This window comes from Anabrus simplex, chromosome 1 (genome assembly GCF_040414725.1).
Source record: "Anabrus simplex isolate iqAnaSimp1 chromosome 1, ASM4041472v1, whole genome shotgun sequence".
Taxonomy (NCBI): domain Eukaryota; kingdom Metazoa; phylum Arthropoda; class Insecta; order Orthoptera; family Tettigoniidae; genus Anabrus; species Anabrus simplex.
In genome coordinates, this window is record NC_090265.1 from 1,421,500,745 (window position 1) to 1,421,522,607 (window position 21,863).

General features: G+C 38.4%; 1 protein-coding gene across 1 annotated transcript in view; it reads left to right on the forward strand.

The window, feature by feature from the left end:
* LOC136879135 (tetratricopeptide repeat protein 12) overlaps positions 1–21,863 on the forward strand; it is a 172,831-nt gene that overhangs the window by 30,420 nt on the left and 120,548 nt on the right. The window lies entirely within an intron of this gene.

Consider the following 21,863-nt stretch of genomic DNA (forward strand, 5'->3'; position numbering starts at 1 on the left):
GTCTCAATACTCTGCTACTATCAGTTCACAAATAGCAGAAAACAGAAGCAGACATAACCTCAAGCAAAGAGTTTCTACTGCTCTACCAGCAAGGGAACAAGAGACTGCTTCTTGAAGCTTCGGGGACGAAGGAGAAGCAGTTGAAGGTGCTTCAAGAGAAAAGCAGTTTATCCCATCCCTATAGTCTACCAACCCGCTAAGGCATTGGGTCTGTTTCCAGCAACTCGGCAGCTTCACTCCTTGGAATCGCGCATACAGGCGTACATGCATCAGTACACTTGCCTCATGCTTTCTAAACCTGGTCAAGGCATTGTTTCAGTTTCCACCACTTTGTATTGATTTTTATTTTTGAATTCCACTTGAGTGTACTAGCTTATGCAATCAAGTCAGTTAAATGTTTTAATATAGATAGTGAGAGCATTATAAAACAATTATTAAACACTAGTTTTTCATCATTTTCTTGTAGTGAAATAAAAAAGGAAACAAATGATTGACAGTGGCAGACAATGCCGAGTTATTTTCAGGGCTGCCGACAATGGTTTGTTCATTTTCTCTGCTTTAGTTTAGCAATATTATACTATTACAGTAGACACTATATAAAATTTTACAATGGTGAAGTGACTGAAATGGCCAAAGTACGTATTTCACCTTTGAAAGAAAATAATAATTCTCTGCAGATTTCTCTTTTAATTCCCTGTCTTTCTATTACATTAATTTATTTCATGATCTGAATAATCTGATAAAAGAAATGGGGGGAGGAGGAATATGCAGGCTTATATTTAATCCGATAATTTCATCTATAACAACGCCTGAACTTCTGGCCAGAAAACGCAACTGCTGTACATGAGTAGGCTTACGATATGTTATTGAAGAAGCTAGGCCGGAGGCAGATACGATTTACTTTTCCTTTTGTTACGTCGCACGCACCATCATAATCGCCAACAACATTTAAGCTAGTGCAACGCAACTGCGATCTGATAAAAAAATCACATAACCGTTGGACGGGAGTTGTTTCACACTTAACTGCACAGTTCTCATCCACCTGCCTGACTGCAATGTACGTTTACAAGTAACGAATTTTATCTTGGTCTGTGGTGGAATTATTATATATAACAAATTTCGTCTTGTACGATTGAGAAGTTCCACCTTTCCACCACTTTAAAATCTTACGAATTTTCTTAGATAAAAATAACATTAATTTATTTTAAAATAAAATAATAAATTAATAATTTAAAATTAAATAATTAAAATAAAATAATAAAATTAATTAATGTTATTTTAATCTAAGAAAAATCGTAAGATTTTGAAGTGGTGGAATGGTGGAACTTCTCAAACGTAGAATTTGGAATTTCTTATATGCAACGCACTTGCCGATCAACTTACGAATGACCAACTCACAAACGACTAGCTTGTCAGATGCGTTGCCCAACTCGAATCAGATGCTCCTGCTATTTCTCTCAATTCACTACTCGTATAATTCAATTGTATTATGTCAGATTGTGATCAGGAGTTGTGTATACAACTTGTAGATGCAATGGAAAAGCATCCATGTTTATTTAGGTATAGTTTCCCTGAATACTCAATCAAGAATGCTCAGGAAAATGCATGGGAAGCTGTAGCCAAAGAAGTTGATACGAATGGTAAGTACATGACACCAATAGCGAACATTTATTACATTGTAAGTACTAGTGTTTAATATTCTTCTGCTGTGCGGTGTTTATTGTACAACGTATATATATAAAGAAATAAGAGTTTTTGTCTGTACATGGCTCAGAATTTAAAAAGATTGGTATTTGTATATTGTGAAATGGTAGCTTAGGGAAAGGCCTAAAAAGAATTCTGAAAAATCTGTTATTAGTGGCCTTGTCCATAAATGTAACATATAACAAAATTTACAGATAATACACTTTTGTAGCCAAAAGTCATGCAGAACAAACCAGGCTGCTTTCCTTGGATTTTTTCCACTTCTTGTATCAAGAAATCCTGGTGTAGGTCTCATACAATGGAACCATACTCTAATTGGTATCTTACCAGAGACTTAATATGCCCTCCCCATTAAATCTTTACTACAACCCCTAAATACCATCATAAGCATAATATATGAAGAGATCTACAACCTTTATTTACAACATTATTAATGTGATTATCCCATTGAAGTAAATCACCCTTGCAAAATCCTGGCTGCCCCACTGTTTGAAACCATTCATAAATTAGTTGTTTTATTAAGTTATTTTTCATTGGTTTCATATTTTTATTTTCTGTTTTATTGTTTCAGTTGCTCTCTGCAGGGACAACTCGAGAAACATCTCGATGGTATTTTTCGTGAAATTTGAAACCGAGTCGTCGTGGAGGCAAACGAAAGGGACTGCACTATTTGAATGGCTTGCAACAATTTTAAGTTCCCTTTGTGAAGCCACCACTATCAAATGTTACTGGAAACTTGCCTCCTATACCTAAAGAGGAAAGTGAAGCTGTCATGCAATCCTATGACATTGATGAACATGAAGAATTCATTGAAGACGAGCCTTCAGTTCTACAAGTTCTCGGGCTAATGCACAAGCTGAACATGATTGATTTTCATGAATGAAAGCATGAACCAGAAATCCTGCCTTCTTTGAAGCCTTCTGAAGTATCAGTACACAGCGGCATCATTCCGATTACATACCGCATGGTTTGCCATCCTGGAGCAGACTGACAAAATTTTGATTTGACCATCACAGGAGAGTTGTATCAGTGGACAAAGAACTTGCAATGCAACTCTCATGCAACTGTCCTAAATAAGTTGGGTTTCTGAACTAAATAGAGCTTCTATTGCATCTCCAGAAAATCATCTAGTAAGAACACACAAGAACCGATTATGTAACGGATAAGACATACATTCTACTATAGATTTCACAGTTAGCGAGACCGTCTGCCGTCTCATTAGTCAGTTGTGAACCCCGCCATAAAAATGAGAGCACTAAGCAGTTTGAAACTGTAAAAATCTTTCTCACAAGACCCACACACAAAACTGTTTTGCTACTTTCTTCAGAGTACACTTCCTGTCTTTAACTCAGTGAATTTATTTCTGCAAGAAGATGCTCCAGTCATATATCTTCTTAGGAGGAAACTTACTGGTCTTTTAACTGACCTATTGGTCAGATTTGTTCAGCCATATTCTATTTAGACACTTCAGTTTTTCATGTTTTGATTCCAACTGAATTATTTTAACGTACTCGATGAAATCATCATTCAACCATTGGTGAATAGAAATGCACACAATCTAGATTGTTTTGCCGAAAGGCATTAATCATTTCTGAACTAAAAGGGATAGGGTCCTGTATCCACAGACTTAGGTTTCGATCCCATGAACCCCATACGAAGCTTCTCTGCTAGCTTTAGGATGTCATTTCAGTGACTGATCTTCTTCCCTGTCACTTTTTGAAAATGATCTAGGAATTGATAGCTGCCAAGTCAAGAATATTATGAAATACATGAACAGGCCATCTTCATGTAGCAGATCGAACAGTATATTTTCTTCCCATTTGATCCACCACATTCACACCATATTTTGTATTGTTGTAGAAGTCTACTGTTTCGGGAATCCTTTCGGGATTAGCTTGAAGTTCAACTTCTGAGTGCAAAGTACTGTATAAAAGGACATTCTTGTTTCGTTTACCTTGATAAACTGTAAGTGTGTCATTGGAATGTTTCAGGAGAGTTGAGTCGTAAAGACTAGCTTTCATAGCCTTCACAGCTTTAGGAATTTCTCTCCTTGATCGTCTAATGGTTCCAACAATACTCGTACCATTACTTTTCAACTTCCTACGAAGTTTCACTGTTTTGAAAAATTTGTCTGTAGTCACGTTTCGCCCCTTCCTTTGAAACAACTTCATCAACTTCATTACTACACTTTCGGGAAAAGTCTTGTCACGTGGTCTGAGGTCGTCTTTTCCTAGGTAAGGAAACCCATTGCATAGAAACTTTGAGTCAACTTCCACAAGAAGCCAAAACTGAATTCCAAACTTATTTGGTTTGTTGGGCATGTACTGTAAGAATGGACACTTTATTTTGCTTGGAAAAAGCTTCTCATCAGCAGTCAGGTTTTCACCTTGAATATAAGTCAATTGACAATTTTCAATGAATTTGTTCCATACTTTTGATACTAACGCAAATTTATCAGTCTTCAAAAGTTCTGATCTTATAGTTCTGATGTCAAAATGCAAAAATCTTTGGTTTTCTTGAAAACAGTTCCTCCTCATTGTTTCACTGAAGAATGGTGGCCCCCACTTTTTAGACCAGAGTTCATCAAGTTCAGTGTTACTGGCTCCAACAACACCACGGGCATACACTAAGGCAATAAATGCCTCCAGTTTCTCTAAGCTTTCAGGATGGTGGCCCCCACTTTTTAGACCAGAGTTCATCAAGTTCAGTGTTACTGGCTCCAACAACACCACGGGCATACACTAAGGCAATAAATGCCTCCAGTTTCTCTAAGCTTTCAGTCCACAGTTCATCACCTAGAACATGTTTTGCTTTTGTTTCTGTACAGCATTTGATGTGTTTCAATATAGATCCATCAATAAAATGATGCCATGCACTTGCTACGCTGTTGTCAGAAACATGTCGCTTTAAATATGGATAAGTTTCTGGATTTTCTTTCAAGATGTTGTGACAAGCCATCCTGCCAGGTGTAGTCTTCCCAAACTCTTCTACAGTCCACTCCGTGATGCTATCTGTACCTAGTAACGTATTACTTGGTCCTGGGAGGCTTGTGTTGATGCGTCCCCTCTTATTTCCAGCGTTTCGAATTACGTTTTTTGCTGCTGTAATAGAACAATTGAAAACTTTCAGTTCTCGGCCTGCACCAGGTATAATTGCAGTCTATATGCTGAATTCAAGTACCAAAATTGAAATGTTGGCATCAAGATAACATTATTATAACTCACCTGATTGTACAATTGGGTTCTCAGCATCAACTGAATCACTGCTTTCAGAATGGTCACTTGATTGGTAGTAATCTTCGTCTGCAGCTTTTTCTCGTAGGTCTTCTACATCTTGGTCACATTCAGTTTCAGACATATCATCTGGAATGTCATGCAGTAGAGCGAGCAATTCTTCATCGGTAAGAGATGGTGGACTACGAGCCATGTTCTGTGACAAGCTGACGAAGCTGTGGAGCCAGACTGCTGAGAGAGATTAGTGGACAGTTGTCCCAAGGTCGTGATTGGCTCACGGAAAGAGATGGGGTGAGGGAGGCCTTGAAGGGGATTGTGACAGCGGGAGAATGTTCGCTACTCTCAGAGGAGAGGAGAGCTCTTGTAGCCACCTTTTGATAAATTAATAAAGAAGAGAATGAACAATTGTCGTACATAGACTATCAGAGTTTCATTGTTGTGCTTACATTATTACAGGGAGAATAATTATAAACAAATTTTATCTCAACCAGAGGAATAAGCACATGTTTTAACACATTTTATTATGGTAATCAATACAGCGGTCAAAATGACCGCTCAAGCAGTTCTAGGCATACTTGTTACCTATGTCCTGTCAAATGATGCAAAATTAATTAAATTTGATATGGATGATTCTGACCGGTGACCAGGAAAAGTCACTGAAGTCTTTGCAATATGACAAAAAATGTGGTCAAAATAAGGCTTTGAAACAGTATAGCGGTCATTTTGACCGCTCTGGTGATTCTAGTGTTAAACATTGGTTTTATGATTGTCAGTCAATGGCATTAATTATTTCTGAACTAAAAGGGATAGATCAGAGACTTCTAAGCCTGTAACGAGGAAGTAGGCAGCAGGAATAGAGAACTTCTTTGAAAGTCTGATTACAAGAAAGCACATAATATAAAAATGGCAGCCGTGTAAGGATACTGCAAGGTTGTTGCTCTGATAAATAAGTGATATTTACAGATAAAATCAGCATTTCAGATGTAAATAGTGTTGTCAATATGCCATAAGGTGATACATTTCCTTTTTACAAAAGTGAAGGTGAATTGAGAATCGTTATACTTCGTAGTGAATAACTACTCAATGTATGTACATTCAAGACAAGCTAGAATTCAATTACAGAAGTTGGACAAAGACTTCAGCCCATCGCACAGTTCGACAGAAAACTACATTTTACTAGTGCCACACTTAGACACTTTATTAGACACTTTATGTTTAGCTGATAGTGCCTGAAGATAAATTCTCAGGATCAGTGAACTTTCAGTTATGCCGTTATTAGTTATTTAAATGTGACAATAGATTACTATTAATGAACAGGCTTTTTCCCAATAATAATAATAATAATAATAATAATAATAATAATAATAATAATAATAATAATAATAATAATAATAATAATAAACCTATTTTCATTGTGCATATTACCGAGTGTTGTAATTTCAGACGAAAATAGTGTTGTAAAGACGCCATAAGGTGATACATTTTCTTTTTACAGAAGTGAAGGTGGGTTGAGAATCGTTATACTTCGTAGTGAATAACTACTCTATGTATGTACATTCAAGACAAGCTAGAATTCAATTACAGAAGTTGGACAAAGACTTCAGCCCATCGCACAGTTCGACAGAAAACTACATTTTACTAGTGCCACACTTAGACACTTTATTAGACACTTTATGTTTAGCTGATAGTGCCTGAAGATAAATTCTCAGGATCAGCGAACGTTAAGTTATGCCATTATTAGTTATTTAAATGTGACAGTAGATGATTATTAATGAACACCTATCTTCATTGATACAGAGGAACAACCATCTAACTTTGAGCAAAATGACTTCCTGTGTTCTAAAAACAAGGTGAAGATTAAGAAAGATCCACATACTATGGTTGCTGGTTCTATTTTAGAGGATGTCAATATAAAAATGGTTAAGGAGTCATGTCAGAACATGAGACAACAGAGGAGGTTCATCTCATTAATTTGCTTGTCAATAAGTATGGAGGAGCCCCTGTTCATCAAATGTGAGCCAGCATGGCCTTCGGATACAGAAGAACAACCTTCTAACTTTATTCTTCAAAACTAATAGAGCCATGATTTTAACGAGGACATTTCCGTGTTCAATTTGACATATAATAAAAGATAACCTACATGTTAGTGTCTCGGTTGAAAGTGTTATTATAAGAGCGTTCTACTTTTTCAGCACAAAATACGACTTGAAGTGTATATGATTTTTATGGGTTATGTTAAAGGAATATGTAATGTAGTTTGTTATTCTGATCGAGACGAAAGTTTTACTTTCAAACGGGGCAGTTTGCAGGAGAAAAGTGCTCCTCACAGTCAAGTGAAGGTAAAGGTTGCTGTTGCAGATCTGAGTTCAGAGGAAGTTAACACAGAACCTTGTTCTAAAGAGGACTACGATGGAGAGTGCGACAACAGTGGAGATACATCTCACGATCTGAAGAATGATGCAGTGCCAATGCATTCATGTGTTACTTGCGAGAAGATATTTAACAGAAGATATGGTTTGAAGTGTCATCTGCTAACTCATACAGCAGATAGGCTCCACCGATGTAAAATCTGCAGGAAGGCGTTCACCCAATCAAGTCATCTCAAAGCCCACCTCTTCATTCATCCAACGAGTAAACAGTTTGAATGTACAATTTGTGGAAGTACTTTCAAAACGCCTTCAAGTCCTCAAAGTCATACTAGTACGCACTTCAAGAGTAGGTCATTCCGTTGAACGATTTGCCAGCAAACTTTCAGAACAATATCTCTTCTAAGGTGACATCAAGATATACATACTCAAACCAGGGCTTTTTCTTGTTCAGTTTGTGAGAATTCCTTCTGGAATTCAGCATATCTCAGAAAACACAGTATTATGCATAATGATAATAAACCATTCAAGATAATTCAAGAATTGAGTGCAATACAAGCAACATTGATTTCATAATGTCTAGGCCTACTCATAATTAATGAAAGTGATGAACTAAATATCGAGTGTCGACCTCAAGAGTAGGAAGTGCGTTAACTAGTATTCGTTATCGAATGATCTGTTGGAGTGACATATGTTCAAAAGTGATATATTTGAGTATGGAAACCACTCACAGATCCCTTAGTGACATTTTATTTTGCAATATGATCGGCTTCATCATGCATATATCTATGCAAAGTTCAATACACATTATTTTATATTACCATGGCAGTTTGCTTATGAATGAGAATTAGGACACTTTAATTAAATTTACCTTTCCACGGCAATCTATTCTAGTCCTACCCTATAACATATATGTAGACCTACTGCTGTTGGTCCTAATGAGTCCGTGCAAAGAGAAACCATCTACGCCATCTGGTGAGACAGCTGACCATGTTGATTGTAAACTCTGTGGGAAGACCTTTACTAGAAATGGTATTAACATAAATTTGACCAGAAGTCATGCAATGTGGTCCTAAACACCTAAACAGGGTGGAGAACCAGATACCGTGATGCCCAATCCTAAATGTCCCCATTGTGAAAAAATCTGTCAGTCCGCACATGGTGTCAACATTCACATTAGTAGAGCTCATCCAAAAGTCCATCATGCGAACCGTCACCAAAAGCACAAGCATGATATTTCGCTTCACCCAGATCAATCTACCTCAACACCTAATATACAGGTTATTGATCCAGTTCATGCTGAATCTCCAAATAAGTCATTGTAAAGACAGTATAAGAATTTTAAGATGAGTTCCAAAAGGGGTGAGTGTTATAACTGCAAATAGACTATCACAGTTGATTGATAAATATATTTCCCAGAACTCTTTGGAATGCTGGCAGGATCTAATGCTTTTTGCATACATTGCTCTTCGTGTCCCCAAGAAATCTAATGGAAGCGCGCAGCTGTGAGCTCGCATCCAGGAGATAGTGAGTTCGAATCCCACTGTCGGCAGCCCTGAAGATGGTTTTCCATGGTTTCCCATTTTCACACCAGGCAAATGCTGGGGTTGTACCTTAATTCAGGCCACAGCCGCTTCCTTCCCATTCCTAGGCCTTTTCTGTCCCATCGTCGCCATAAGACCTGTCTGTGTCGGTGCGACGTAAAGCAAATAGCGTAAAGGGAATGTAATGGAAAGGCTACTTCGCTAGTTTCTAAAATATAGGAAAATATACAAGAATTCTAAAGCCTTCTAAAGTTTGTTTTATAGAAAACAGGGTAGCGGATGGGGATATTCAAGGAGTGGTTAGGATTCTTTCATCAGAAAGTGGGATAGCAGAACGCACCTGTACCACCTTCGAAACCTTGGTAGATAAACACCCTCTGCCGTCATGCCCATTGTCGTTTCCCGGTCCCCCTGATCTTAGTGACAATTATCTCAGCGTGACACCGGAATTGGTGCTTGAAGGAATAAAGAAGTTCCCTAATGGTTCTGCTTCGGGAATTGAAGGTATCCATCCTCACCATCTCAAAGATCTTACCTCTAAATCAGCTGGAGATACTGGGAGAAGACTTCTCCAATCCATCACAAAATTATGCAATTTCATTTTAAGAGGGCAACTCAGTTCTGAATTGTGCCCAAACTTTTATGTGGCCATATTAATTGCCCTTCAGAAATCTGACGGAGGCATTCGACTTATTGCTATTGGGAACACCTTTCGAAGGCAGGTTGCTAAATTATCTTGCATGGCAGTAAAAGGGACCATTAGCCAGTATCTCTATCCTCACCAACTTCGCTTCGGTATTCCAAAAGGATGTGAAACCATTATCTATTCTGCACAAACTTTTCTACATTTAACTCGTTGAGTGCCATGCGACCCCATTTGGGTATGTGAGAGTAGTAAAATTGTTGAGCTTCACGTCCCCATATGGGGTCGTACGTTCGTTCGAAATCAAGAACTGTGCGTACCCATTTGGGTGCGCAGTATACCTGTGTTTCGTATCTGTATAAAGCCTCTTCCTGCCATCTGTCAGCCATCTATTTAAGTATGGTGCATATTCCACCTTCCATTCTTCAATTTCTGTTTTGGCGCGACCCCATGTGGGTACGTCAGGCGTGCATTGTAGGGTGACAAATTTAGTGTCTATCTTGCGCACGGATTGTTTATGTTGGTATACAGTGCTGTGAGTTTAGTGTTGTGTGAGTTAATTTGCTGCTTCTATTCATTACCACTATGAGTAAATTGAGCAGTAAGAGACTTAATGAAGATAGCCTGAACGATTTGTTGAATAATTTGGACAATGATGATGTAGACGAGGAATATAGTTACAGTGACTTTGATCTCAGTACAGACGATGACATTGCTGAAAGTAGTGGCAGTGCTGAAAGTGATTTTCAAAGTGAAAATGAGGATGGGCTTTCAGTGCAGGGAACAGCTAGGAATAATGATGATAACAGCAGCAACTGGGGACCTTACATTGGTGCTCAACGTCTTTCTTTTTAAGGGGTGGAGGCACTTCACACAGGGTTGGCGAATAATTCTGAAGCCTCACCTTATGATATATATTGTTTTTTAATTACTGATGATGTAATTAATCAAATCTACAAGAAACTAACAGAAATGCTCAGCAAGTTTTGATGTCTAAGCATTTAAGCAGATCAAGCCGCCTTAATGAATGGGGTGATACAACACCTGACGAAATGAGGAAATTCCTCGGTTTGCGCGTGTGGACGGGTCTTGTGCAACTGCCATCCTTTGCCTGTTATTAGAGCGAAAAGACAATGTTCTACACGAAAGTTGCTCGTAGTGTTATGAGCAGAAACAGGTTCCAGTTACTGTTGAGATTCTGGCACTCTGCCAACAATGAGCAACATGTAGGCAGGCTGCACAAAATACAGCCGCTAGTGAATTTGTTAGGAAACCGATTTCAGGAAGTGAAGACCCCTGGATGCAATATGGTCATAGATGAATCTATGGTTCACTGGCGAGGAAGATTATCGTTCAAGCAGTATCTCCAAGGAAAGGTATTAAGATGTTCAAGTTATGTGATGATTCTGGTTACACGTATAGAATTATTATTTATGCCAAAAAAGGAACAGTCCCTGCTATGGTGTCAGAAGGTGTACTCCATCTGATGGAGCCGTACGTAGACCAGGGGCGATTTTTATGCACGGACAATTACTACATTTCGCTAGAGCTAGCGAATGAACTTCTTGATCGCAAGACATATCTTGTCGGGACATTGCGAAAATAGAAAAGGCTTCCCGAAAGAAGTGACTGCAGCAAAACTGAAGAAAAACGAGTCTAGGGCCATGGAAAGTGATAAAGGAGTCACAGTAATGAAGTGGTTTGACAAAAGAGATATGTTGATGATCTCAACTAAACACAGCAATACCATTGAAGCTACAGGAAGAACAAGTAGAAATGGTGAAGTTATAATGAAGCCTACTATGACCATAGATTATAATCATATGAAAGCTAGCATAGATTTATCTGACACCTTGTCGTCTTATCACTCTGCTCTACGCAAGACAATACGGTGGTACTACAAAGTCACAGATGATCTGGTGTACGGTACGTGTATTGTCAATGCTTTTCTCACATATCACCAGACGCACACAAAGAAGATCCAGCTTTGTGACTTTCGCTAGCAAGTGGTGATGATGATGCTCTCTCTCCCAGAAGACCCAGTCAATAGGACACCTAAGAAGGACAATCATTACTTTGAACAGCAAGATCAACTCACAGACCTAAAATGTCGCAGGTAAGTTATATTTCACACAAGTAACACTGAACATAATCAATATTTTACCATAATAAAATAGATTTATATGACCTGAAATTAATTCTCTTACAGAAGAGTTTGCGGATGCTGCAAGTGATACTATGAGCAGCACAGAAGCATGCAAGAAAGCAACAAAAGTGTCCACACTCTGCAAATCTTGCCCTGACAAGCCCTACTTGTGCGTCAACTACTTTGAACTGTACCACAAGAAGAACTGGTAAGTACTTTCAGCACTTGTTTACATTCAGGATACTACAGAAACACAATTGCACAGGTTCACACATAAGTACAAGGGACTAATGATCGAGACGTTCCTAGTCCGTAATGAAGCAGTAACTACATTCTCATATAATGTTTCCGGACAATATTTGACTGCTTCTCTTTTTTCTTAGATAACTTCTGATGCGGATGATGTGGATGACGAAGAAGTAGTGCAATTATCTCCAGTTATTGCACCAAATACTAAACAATTCCCTTTCTCTGTTATTATGTTAAGTTACGTATATATCTTTCAAATGTTATGTATAATGAATTATTTAATTTCCTTTTATATAAAATCTTGTGTTCGTGAATAAAATTTGAGATCATGTTTGTCATTTAGTTGAAGTTTGCTTTCTTGGCCATCCTACAAATCTGAAAAACCCTTCAGCAATAGCAAGCTCATAGTATGAAAAAGCTAACACGTCACTCATAATTAACGACATATAAAGCATCGCATCCCTGCAAAGGAAAGGATAAGTATGGCTGAGCATCGGGACATAAACAACTGTTCAAGTGCGACTCCGTATGGGGGCGCGTGGATGTTTCCAATTCGTAATGACCAATACGACCTCATATGGGGTCGCAATATTTTACCTAATATACATAATAAATTAACCTAATATATCATAAATATATCCTCATTTCAGCGATTACTTGCTTGGTTAAGCCTGTGAATGTTTTGGCACCAGGGAGTAACTCAATGTTATTAGCTCACGGCACTAGACAGCAATCCCAAGAATTTCGGTCTGGCACTCAACGTGTTAAATGCTACATTGAATAAAATCTTAGTAAAAATTGACTTCAGAAATGCACTTAACACCATTGATAGAGATTCCATGTTACATGCAGTACAAGATAGAATTCCTGAACGTTATGCTTTCCTGTGGCAAGTGTATAGATACCCTTCTAACTTGTATTTCGGGCCTCATATTATTTCATCACAGTCTGGGGTACAGCAAGGTGATCCAACAGGACCTTTACTTTTTAATCTTTCACTCCAGCCTGTCATCGCAGACTTGAACAGTCCTCTTAAACTATTTTATTTGGATGATGGAACCATCGGCGGTGATCCTGATACAGTTCTTATGGATCTAAAGAAAATGATCACTCGGTGTAAAAACATCGGTTTGGAAGTTAATCCGCATAAATGTGAAATCTACTTCTGTTTCGCAAGAGATGAGACAACAGTTTCTGCATTTCAAGACATTGTTCCCAGTATTCACGTTACAACAAATTCCAGTGTATCCTTGCTTGGATCACCGCTTACAGTTGAGGCCGTGGAGGAAATTGTGAAGCAAATGTAACACAATTAATGAGGCTGTATGGTGGTCTCCGAGCGATCAATTCTCACATGGTATAGTTCTTATTGAAGAACTGTATTTTTGTTCCAAAATTTAATTACTTTCTGCGGACTACACCTCTATGGTTATTTCCTTCATTCCTTGCTCAGGCTGATAATTTGACAAGAAGTTGTCTCGAGTCTCTACTAAATATACCATTTGAGGAAAATAACTGGACCCTGGCATGTTCACCAATAAGATTTGGAGGCCTCGGAATTCGTAGATTAAGTGATTTTTACATTCCCGCTTTTCTTGCTTCCGCTCATGGAGTATCAGACTTTATCAAGTCTCTGTTCTCTGATTACGGTGATAATGTCGAGATATGCCATCTGGTTGACGCAAGATTATCACTGGAATATCATGACCAATAACTTGAGACCTCCAGCATCCCAGGATTCACAAAGAAGTTGGGATATGATAAACACCCGTCAAATTTTCGATTCTTTGATTTTGTCACATCCAACAGAAATTGATCGAGCATGACATCTTGCTATCCAGAAAAAGGAAGCAGGCTCATAGCTTAAGGCTTTTCCGTCACCCAATGTGGGCACACTTATGGATAACATGTTGTTTAAAATCACAATCGGCTTATGTCTTGGTTGTAAAGTATGCTAGTCACATAAGTGCATATGTAGAGCGGAAGTTGACGTTTATGGCCACCATGCGTTAAGTTGCCCTAAGAGTGCTGGTCAATTTTCAAGACACTGTTCAATTAATGACATTATCAAAAGAGCTTTTACATCTATCGATGTCCCTTCTGTTCTAGAACCGAGTGGAATTAGTTGCACAGACGGAAAATGCCCTGATGGTCTGACTTTAGTCCCATGGAACAAAGGCAGATCTCTCCTGTGGGATACCACGTGTGTGGATACATTAGCACCATCTCATTTGCCTCACACTGGCAAGGCTGCTGGTTCTGCTGTGGAATTGGCCGTGCACAATAAAAAGGGCGAAATACAGAGCAGTAATGGACAACTACAACTTCGTGGTATTCGCAGTCAAAACGATGAGGATGTGGTGTCAAGAGGCTAAAAGTCTGATTTCAGATATTGGCAAACAACCAACAGCAATCACTGGAGACTCTTTTTCAACAGAATTCCTGAGGTAGCGGATAGGAATTGCTATTCAGTGAGGAAAGTGAGTTCTCTTAGCCTCTGTCACCTCAATTCTCCAAGTTCGTACCTACGCGTGGTGCCCCTGTTAAGCCGAGCAACTCAGTGGAAGGTTGAGTACCCAACCCCAGTGGGAAACTGTGTCGGTGAGCAGTCAGGATTTGGAGGTCAGTGGAAGGCAACGGGAAACCACCACTGAAATTATCCCAAAAACCCCATGGCTTTACTCAAATTAAAATGTTCTGGAGTTTCAAATTCCCCGTTTGGATCTCCAGGGGGAACTAGGTTGAGAGAAGCCTCAAGAAGAGTGCAATGCTGCAAGGAACAGTACTGTTTGGGAACATGGAATGTGAGATCCATGTATCAAGGAAAACTTGATGTAGTCAAAATAGAAATGGAGAGAATTGGCATCGACATATTGGGAATAAGTGAAATGAGATGGTCCGGAATGGGAGAGTTTATTTCAGATGACTGCACGGTATACTTTTCTGGACAAGACAACAACAACAGTAATGGAGTAGCCTTCATAGAGTAGGTAAAACTGTAATGGATTGCAAGTATAAAAATGATAGAAGGATGTCCATCAGATTTCAAGGTCAACCTCTCAATGCCACAGTCATTCAAGTTTATGCACCAACCACTGATGCTGAAGAGGACGTTGTTGATCAGTTCTATGAAGATTTACAAGAACAACAAAAAAGGATGTCATTTTCATAGTTGGAGACTGGAATGCCAAAGTGGGAAATCCAAATTATAGATGGTATAACAGGAAAATTTGGTCTTGGTACAACAAATGAAGCAGGGCAGAGACTCCTAGAATTCTGCCAAGACAATTTACTGATTATTACCAACACACTATTCCAGCTACCCAAACGACGTCTATACACATGGACTTTACCAAACGGCCAATATCGGAATCAAATTGATTACATAATTTGTAATAGTAGGTGGAAGAGTGCTATTCAATCAACTACAACAAGACCAGGAGCTGATTGCAGATCAGACCATGAACTATTAATTGTAAAATTCCAGTTGAAGTTGAGGAAAACAGCTAAAACCACCTCATCGTACAGATATGACCTTAGAAGAATTCCTTGTGATTATACAGTAGAAATCAGGAACAGATTTAATGCATTACAGGTAGAAGACAAAAACCCTGAAGAGCTGTGGACAGAAGTATCCTCTGCTGTCAAGGAGGCAGCAGAAAAAGACATTCCCAAGAAAAGGAATAACAAGAAGGCCAAATGGTTATCGGGTGAGGCACTGCAAATTGCAGAAGAATGAAGGAAAGCAAAAGTCAAAGAGGGTAGATCAGCAATGTTTGAATTAAATGCACAGTTTTGAAAATTAGCTAGAAGAGATAAGAATATTTTCCTAAATGATCAATGCAAGGAAGTTGAAGAAAATAGCAGAATGAGGAAGATGAGGGATCTCTACAAGAAAATTAGGGACATCAAAGGAAAATTCCAGACAAAATTTGGAATGGTAAAGATCTAACAGAAGCAGAGGACATAAAGGAAAGATGGATGGAATGTGTAGAAGATCTGTATAAAAGAAGAACTGTGTATTATTGATAATGAAGTTCATGTGCCCTTAGAACTAGAACCAGATATTTTAGAAAGTGAAGTCAAAAGGGCCCTAGAGAATACAGTTAAAAACAAAGCAAGTGGACATGATGGCATTCCAGTAGAAATGTTCAAAGTAATTGGAGATAGTGCAGTGAAAGTTTTGCATTCCATATGTCAGCAAATATGGAAAACCCAGCAGTGGTCAAAAGACTGGAAAAATTCTGTATTCATCCCAATTCCAAAGAAAGGAAATTCTAAAGAATGCTCAAATCACCGAACAATTGCACTTATCTCACATGCTAGCAAAGTCATGCTTAAAATCTTACAAAATAGACTTCGCCAGTATGCAGACCGAGAGCTACCTGAAGAACAAGCTGGATTTCGTAAAGGAAGAGGGACTAGAGATCAAATTGCCAACATCCGATGGATAATGGAGAAGGCAAGAGAATTCCAGAAAGATGTGTATGTCTGCTTTATTGATTATGCTAAAGCCTTTGACTGTGTCTATCATAATGAATTATGAAAAGTACTAAAACACACGGGAGTACCAGATCGTATCATTAACCTCATACGGAATTTATACTATGACCAAGAAGCTACGGTGAGAACCATATATGGAACAACTAAATGGGTCAAGATTCAGAAAGGAGTAAGGCAAGGCTGTATATTGTCACCTTACCTTTTCAATCTGTATGCAGAACACATTATGAGGAATGTGGGGTTAGATGAAGAAGAAAGAGGAATCAAAATAGCTGGGTTAAATATAAACAACCTGAGATATGCAGATGATACTATCTGGACTATTGTTGAATGTCAAGAAAACAAAAATTATGGCAACTACACCTGTCAATTCATGGCATGTAGGAGGAGAAAAAATGGAGGTAGTCTTCGGTTTCAACTATCTTGGCTCACAGATTTCTGCTGATGGTGACTGTAGCCATGAAATCGAAAGACGATTGCTACTTGGTAGAAAGGCAATGACCAATCTTGACAATATCTTAAGGAGTAGAGACAACATTAACAACAGAGATCCATATAGTAAGGGCTATGGTTTTCCCAGTTGTGATGTACCGATGTGAGACCTGGACCATAAGAAAATCTGAACGCTGTAGAATAGACTCCTTTGTATTGTGGTGTTGGAGGAAAATCCTTAGAGTCCCATGGACTGCGAAGAGAAAAAATAGGTCACTTTTACAGCAAATAAAACCAGAGTGTTCCTTGGATGGCCTAATCCTGAAACAAAAACTAAACTACTTTGTACACATCATGAGAAGACACAATTCATTATAAAAGACCTTAATGCTGAGGAAGATCGAAGGCACAAGGAGAAGAGGGCGGCAAAGAATGAGATGGATTGATGGCATCACAGAAGTACTAAATTCCAGCTTGGAAAATCTTTGGGAGGCAGTGCAGGATAGAAGAAATTGGCATATTTTAGTTCATGGGGTCACGGTGAATCGGAATCGACTAAACGAATAGAGAGAGGAAATGCTGCCAGCGTTATGGGCACGTTTCCTGATAACGCTCCACTGGATGAAGTCTTTTATCTTACTCCTTAGACTTTAGAGCTGGAGCGAAGTTTGAAAAAAATGATTGTTGAAATATTATTTTGTATTTATAAAATATAGGGAGCCTCCGTGGCTCAGACGGCAGCGCGTCGGCCTCTCACCGCTGGATACCGTGGTTCAAATCCCGGTCACTCCATGTGAGATTTGTGCTGGACAAAGCGGAGGTGGGACAGGTTTTTCTCCGGGTACTCCGGTTTTCCCTGTCATCTTTCATTCCAGCAACACTCTCCATTCTCATTTCATATCATCTATCAGTCATTAATAAAAATCACTTTGGGAGTGGCGACCCCATCGTACTAATAGCCTATATATGATTCATTCATTTCATTCCTGACCCGGTCAATGACTGGAAAACAGGTTGTAAGTTTTCATTTTCATTTATAAAATATAAATAATAATAATTATAAATAGAAAACACAACAGTTTATTCATGAGAGCAGGAGATTTTCCAATACCTGTGCCACATACACCTTCAACATTGACCACGCAAACGAACTTGTCACTGGTTCGGTCGTAGAGAAGCCGTACCAAATTAGCCATTTAATCGGCGATCACTGTTACACTCCTCTCTGTTGGTCTGAGAGTTTTACATTCAGTTCAAAGTCTTTCCTTCACTAATTGGGAAATTCCGACGAACACTATCAACATTTTCTATTTAGGTTACCTGTCCAGAGTACTTTGTGATGGAGCTGACATTAGACCAGGAGTCCTGCCATATTCGTAACCGTCTGGGATACCATTCTCCACACCACATAGTACCGTGTGATTTGTTCTGACTAGCGGATTTTGTCTTGTGATAATGATGGATTTGATTTTTTAAAATGGTTGTTTTTCCTTGATATTTGGTTGCTACCTTTACTTTATTCAGACGATCAATTTCTGGGTTGTCTTCAAATTGCCTCTGTAGTCTTTTAACTTCATTATGGTTAGTCATCAGCTGTTATCGCAGTTTCAGAATTCTTGATCGGAGCCTCTAATGTCTGATTTTCTGATCACTGCTGTCATTCTTACTCGTCATCTAATGTATTTCCTGTGGTTGAAGAGCTTATTTCATCATGTATTTCTTCCGAAGAAGGATCTTGTCGCTGTCTGGTCTTTCGTGGAGCTATTTTCCTGGTTTGAAGGTAATGGGGATAATTCAAAGACTAACTAGGCATGCTCTCTGGCTTCAATATATTTTTCTTTTAGTTTTATCTCCATTTGTAAAATTCAGGCTACAAACATGAGAATAATTGGATGGAATCCATTGACTACCATTGGTTGATCCTTGCCTTGATATACTGTAACGTTAAGCCAATTTTCCCAAAGTTCTTTACTTGGGGGTATTTCAGGAATCCTCACACCTAAAAAATTTGGATTTCTTGCTTTGATATACAGAGAGGAACACAACAATTCATAATTTTACAATCAGAGACCCACACGTAAATGCTCGATGCAAATGCACTGTAAAACAACAATGTGGGTACGGAGATAAGTTGGGTGCGTTAGCTGGCACCCCTAGTGGAGGTTCGTGACACTAAGTGCTCACGCTGAGAAGCATGTGAACTGCATAGCATAGAGCAGGCAGTATGAAGGATTGAGACGGTGGTGATACTAACATTACGCATTTCTAAGAATTCAGAGGTATTATAAAATGGATTTTCTTTTAACCAATCATACAATTTCCTTTTAAAATTGCTTAAAGGAGTGGACCGTGCAGAATGTGGTAATTTATTAAATAATCTTAAACAACTGATTTTATGTAAGTGAGCAGTTTTTGACAGCCTGTGAATTGGGATGTCAATGTCTGCTTCGCCCGTAGTATCATGAAGGCATATGTTTTCCCTAGTACTGCATTCATTTATGTTGTTCTTAACATATGTCAGAGAGACATAAATATACAAATTTATATTTGTCAGTGTTTAAGCTTAATGAACAGAGGTCAACAATGGTCAACTGCACCAGACCTACACATTGTGCGGACAACCTTTTTCTGTATTAGAAGAATATTATATACATAAGAAGAATGCCCCCATAATAACAGCCTCTAAGTAATGTATGACTGGAAGAGACCAAAATATGCCATCCTTAGGTAGTCACTACTAACTAAATCCCTCAATTTCCATATCAAATAGGTCACTCGTGATATATTTTTTACAAACATGATTAACATGTGTTTCCCAGATCATTTTGGCATCAATATGAAAACCCAAAAGTTTGAATGACTGACTTCCAATATCTTTGGATAAACCTAGTTTGAGAAATTGAGTTTATCCTGATTGCACAACAGCCTATTGAATGAAAACCAATTGCATTTCAGTTGCAACAGCTGCCTGCGACATCTGTTGTAAACCTGAGATGCTCTGGTGTTTTGTAATTAATCAGGGTTCCCAGCGACCTGGGAAGTCAGGGATTGTCAGGGAATTACAAAATTGTCAGGAAAAGTCAGGGAAGTTGACTCAAATTTGTAATGTGTCAGATAATTCATACTGATGACAAACTGCAACCTGTGAGTCCTTTGAAGCAAGGAAAAGTGATCAATTGATAAGGCAAGTTGAATTTTTTAAAAAATTGTACATGTTTTGGGCTATGGCAGCATTAAAACAAGATGAGTTTGTTGAAATACTGAACAGTATGTGGCAGCTCTGGCCCTACCAAGCTGTACAAGTATTTTTTTTATCCCAACAAGGTATCTTTACATTGCTGAGATAATTGTATTTGTGCTTTGATATAGTTTTTGTGTACAATTAACATGCTTTTCTTTTGTTTCAGATTAGGCCTATGCATTAGATAAAATGGCAAGAAAAATAACTTTCAACTATCAGTGGCTGGATTCAACCCTTAATCCAGAGTTGGTAGATTGGCTCAGTGATGTACCAGACAATAAATTTGAAGCCTACTGTAATGTGTGCAGAAAGATGTTTAAACTCAGCAGTATTCATTCATATAGAACTGGATCAAAACACACTCACCTTAAGAATATTAAATCAAGACAGCCATCATTGTCATCATTTTTTGTCAAACCTAGCTCTAGTTCAACAGATTTAAGAACTGTAGCTACTAGTTCAACAGAAACAAAAAGTGTAGACATTGGACATGGATATCTTGATAATGCTGCTGTCAAACCATGAGTTAGTTCAACAGAAACAGTTAAGACTGAGGCAGGGATAGCAAGTGGAAAGTCGGTACACTGTGCTACTTCTTATTTTAATAACGATGAAGTAGCCAAAGTAGAAATTTTATGGGCGTTAAAAGTTGTTCCTAGTAAATACAAGAGGAGTTCATGTGCAGATATACGTGATACATTTAAACTTATGTTCCCAGATAGTGCAATTGCATCGAAATTCACCTTTGGGGAAAGTAAGTGATTAAGTGATATCAACACTCATAAAGTGGTTTCTAGATATATTGGAACAGTTTTTTTCTGGGTCGTGCTACTGTCCAAGGTCTGCTGCGGAAATGTAATCATGGACTGCAACCTCTTCAAAGAAAAATCTTGTTGCAAGTCTTAATGGATGGGCCTAATGTGAACTTGAGCTTTCTCAGGAAGCTTGAAGTGGAAGTGGAGACAGAAAATCCTGATGAGAAAAGTTATTGAACCTGCAAGTGCGTGGTTTGCATGTGATCAGTGGAGCTGTTAAAACAGGTTTAATGACTGTAAATTGGGAGCTTAACTCATTCCTGCATAATATGTATTATTTATTCAAAGACTCAACAGCTCGCCGGGCCCAGTTTACTGCAGTGACTGGTAGTACAGTGTTCCCACTGAAGTATTGTACAGTACGGTGGCTTGAAAATGTTCATTGTCTGGAACGGGCCTTAGAAGTATTTCAACATATCAAGGCATATGTTGCAAATGCTAAGTTGCCAGAAAGTAAGTCCTGTAAAAATATTAAAGAACAAATCCAAGACCCTTTAATAAAATATAAACTAGCATTTTTCAAAACCATTTCTTTGGAATGTGAGCCTTTACTCAGGCAATTTCAAGGTAACAAACCGCTTGCTCCATTTTTGTACTCCCATCTGAATGAACTATTAAGAAGTTTGATGAATCGCTTTGTCAAGCAAAATGGCAAATGCCATTGATATTAGGAGTGTGATTTTGCTTGGATACAGGACCCAAAAAACTTAATTGAGGAAGGTAAAGTTGATGTAGGATTTAGTACAAAAAAAGTACTTAAAGAACTAAAATTGTCAGAGAGAGAAATTCTTGGTTTTAAACACGAATGTCAGAAAATATTAATGGCAGTTGTGACAAAACTGTTGGATAAGAGTTTTTTTAAATATTAATTAGTGAAAAGTCTTACGAGTTTGAACCCACATATATCAGCAACCAAGTCTTGGTCAGACCTGAATGGTACATGTCTTGGAAGTGTTGCATGAAGCTAACAGAATAACTGAAAATGTG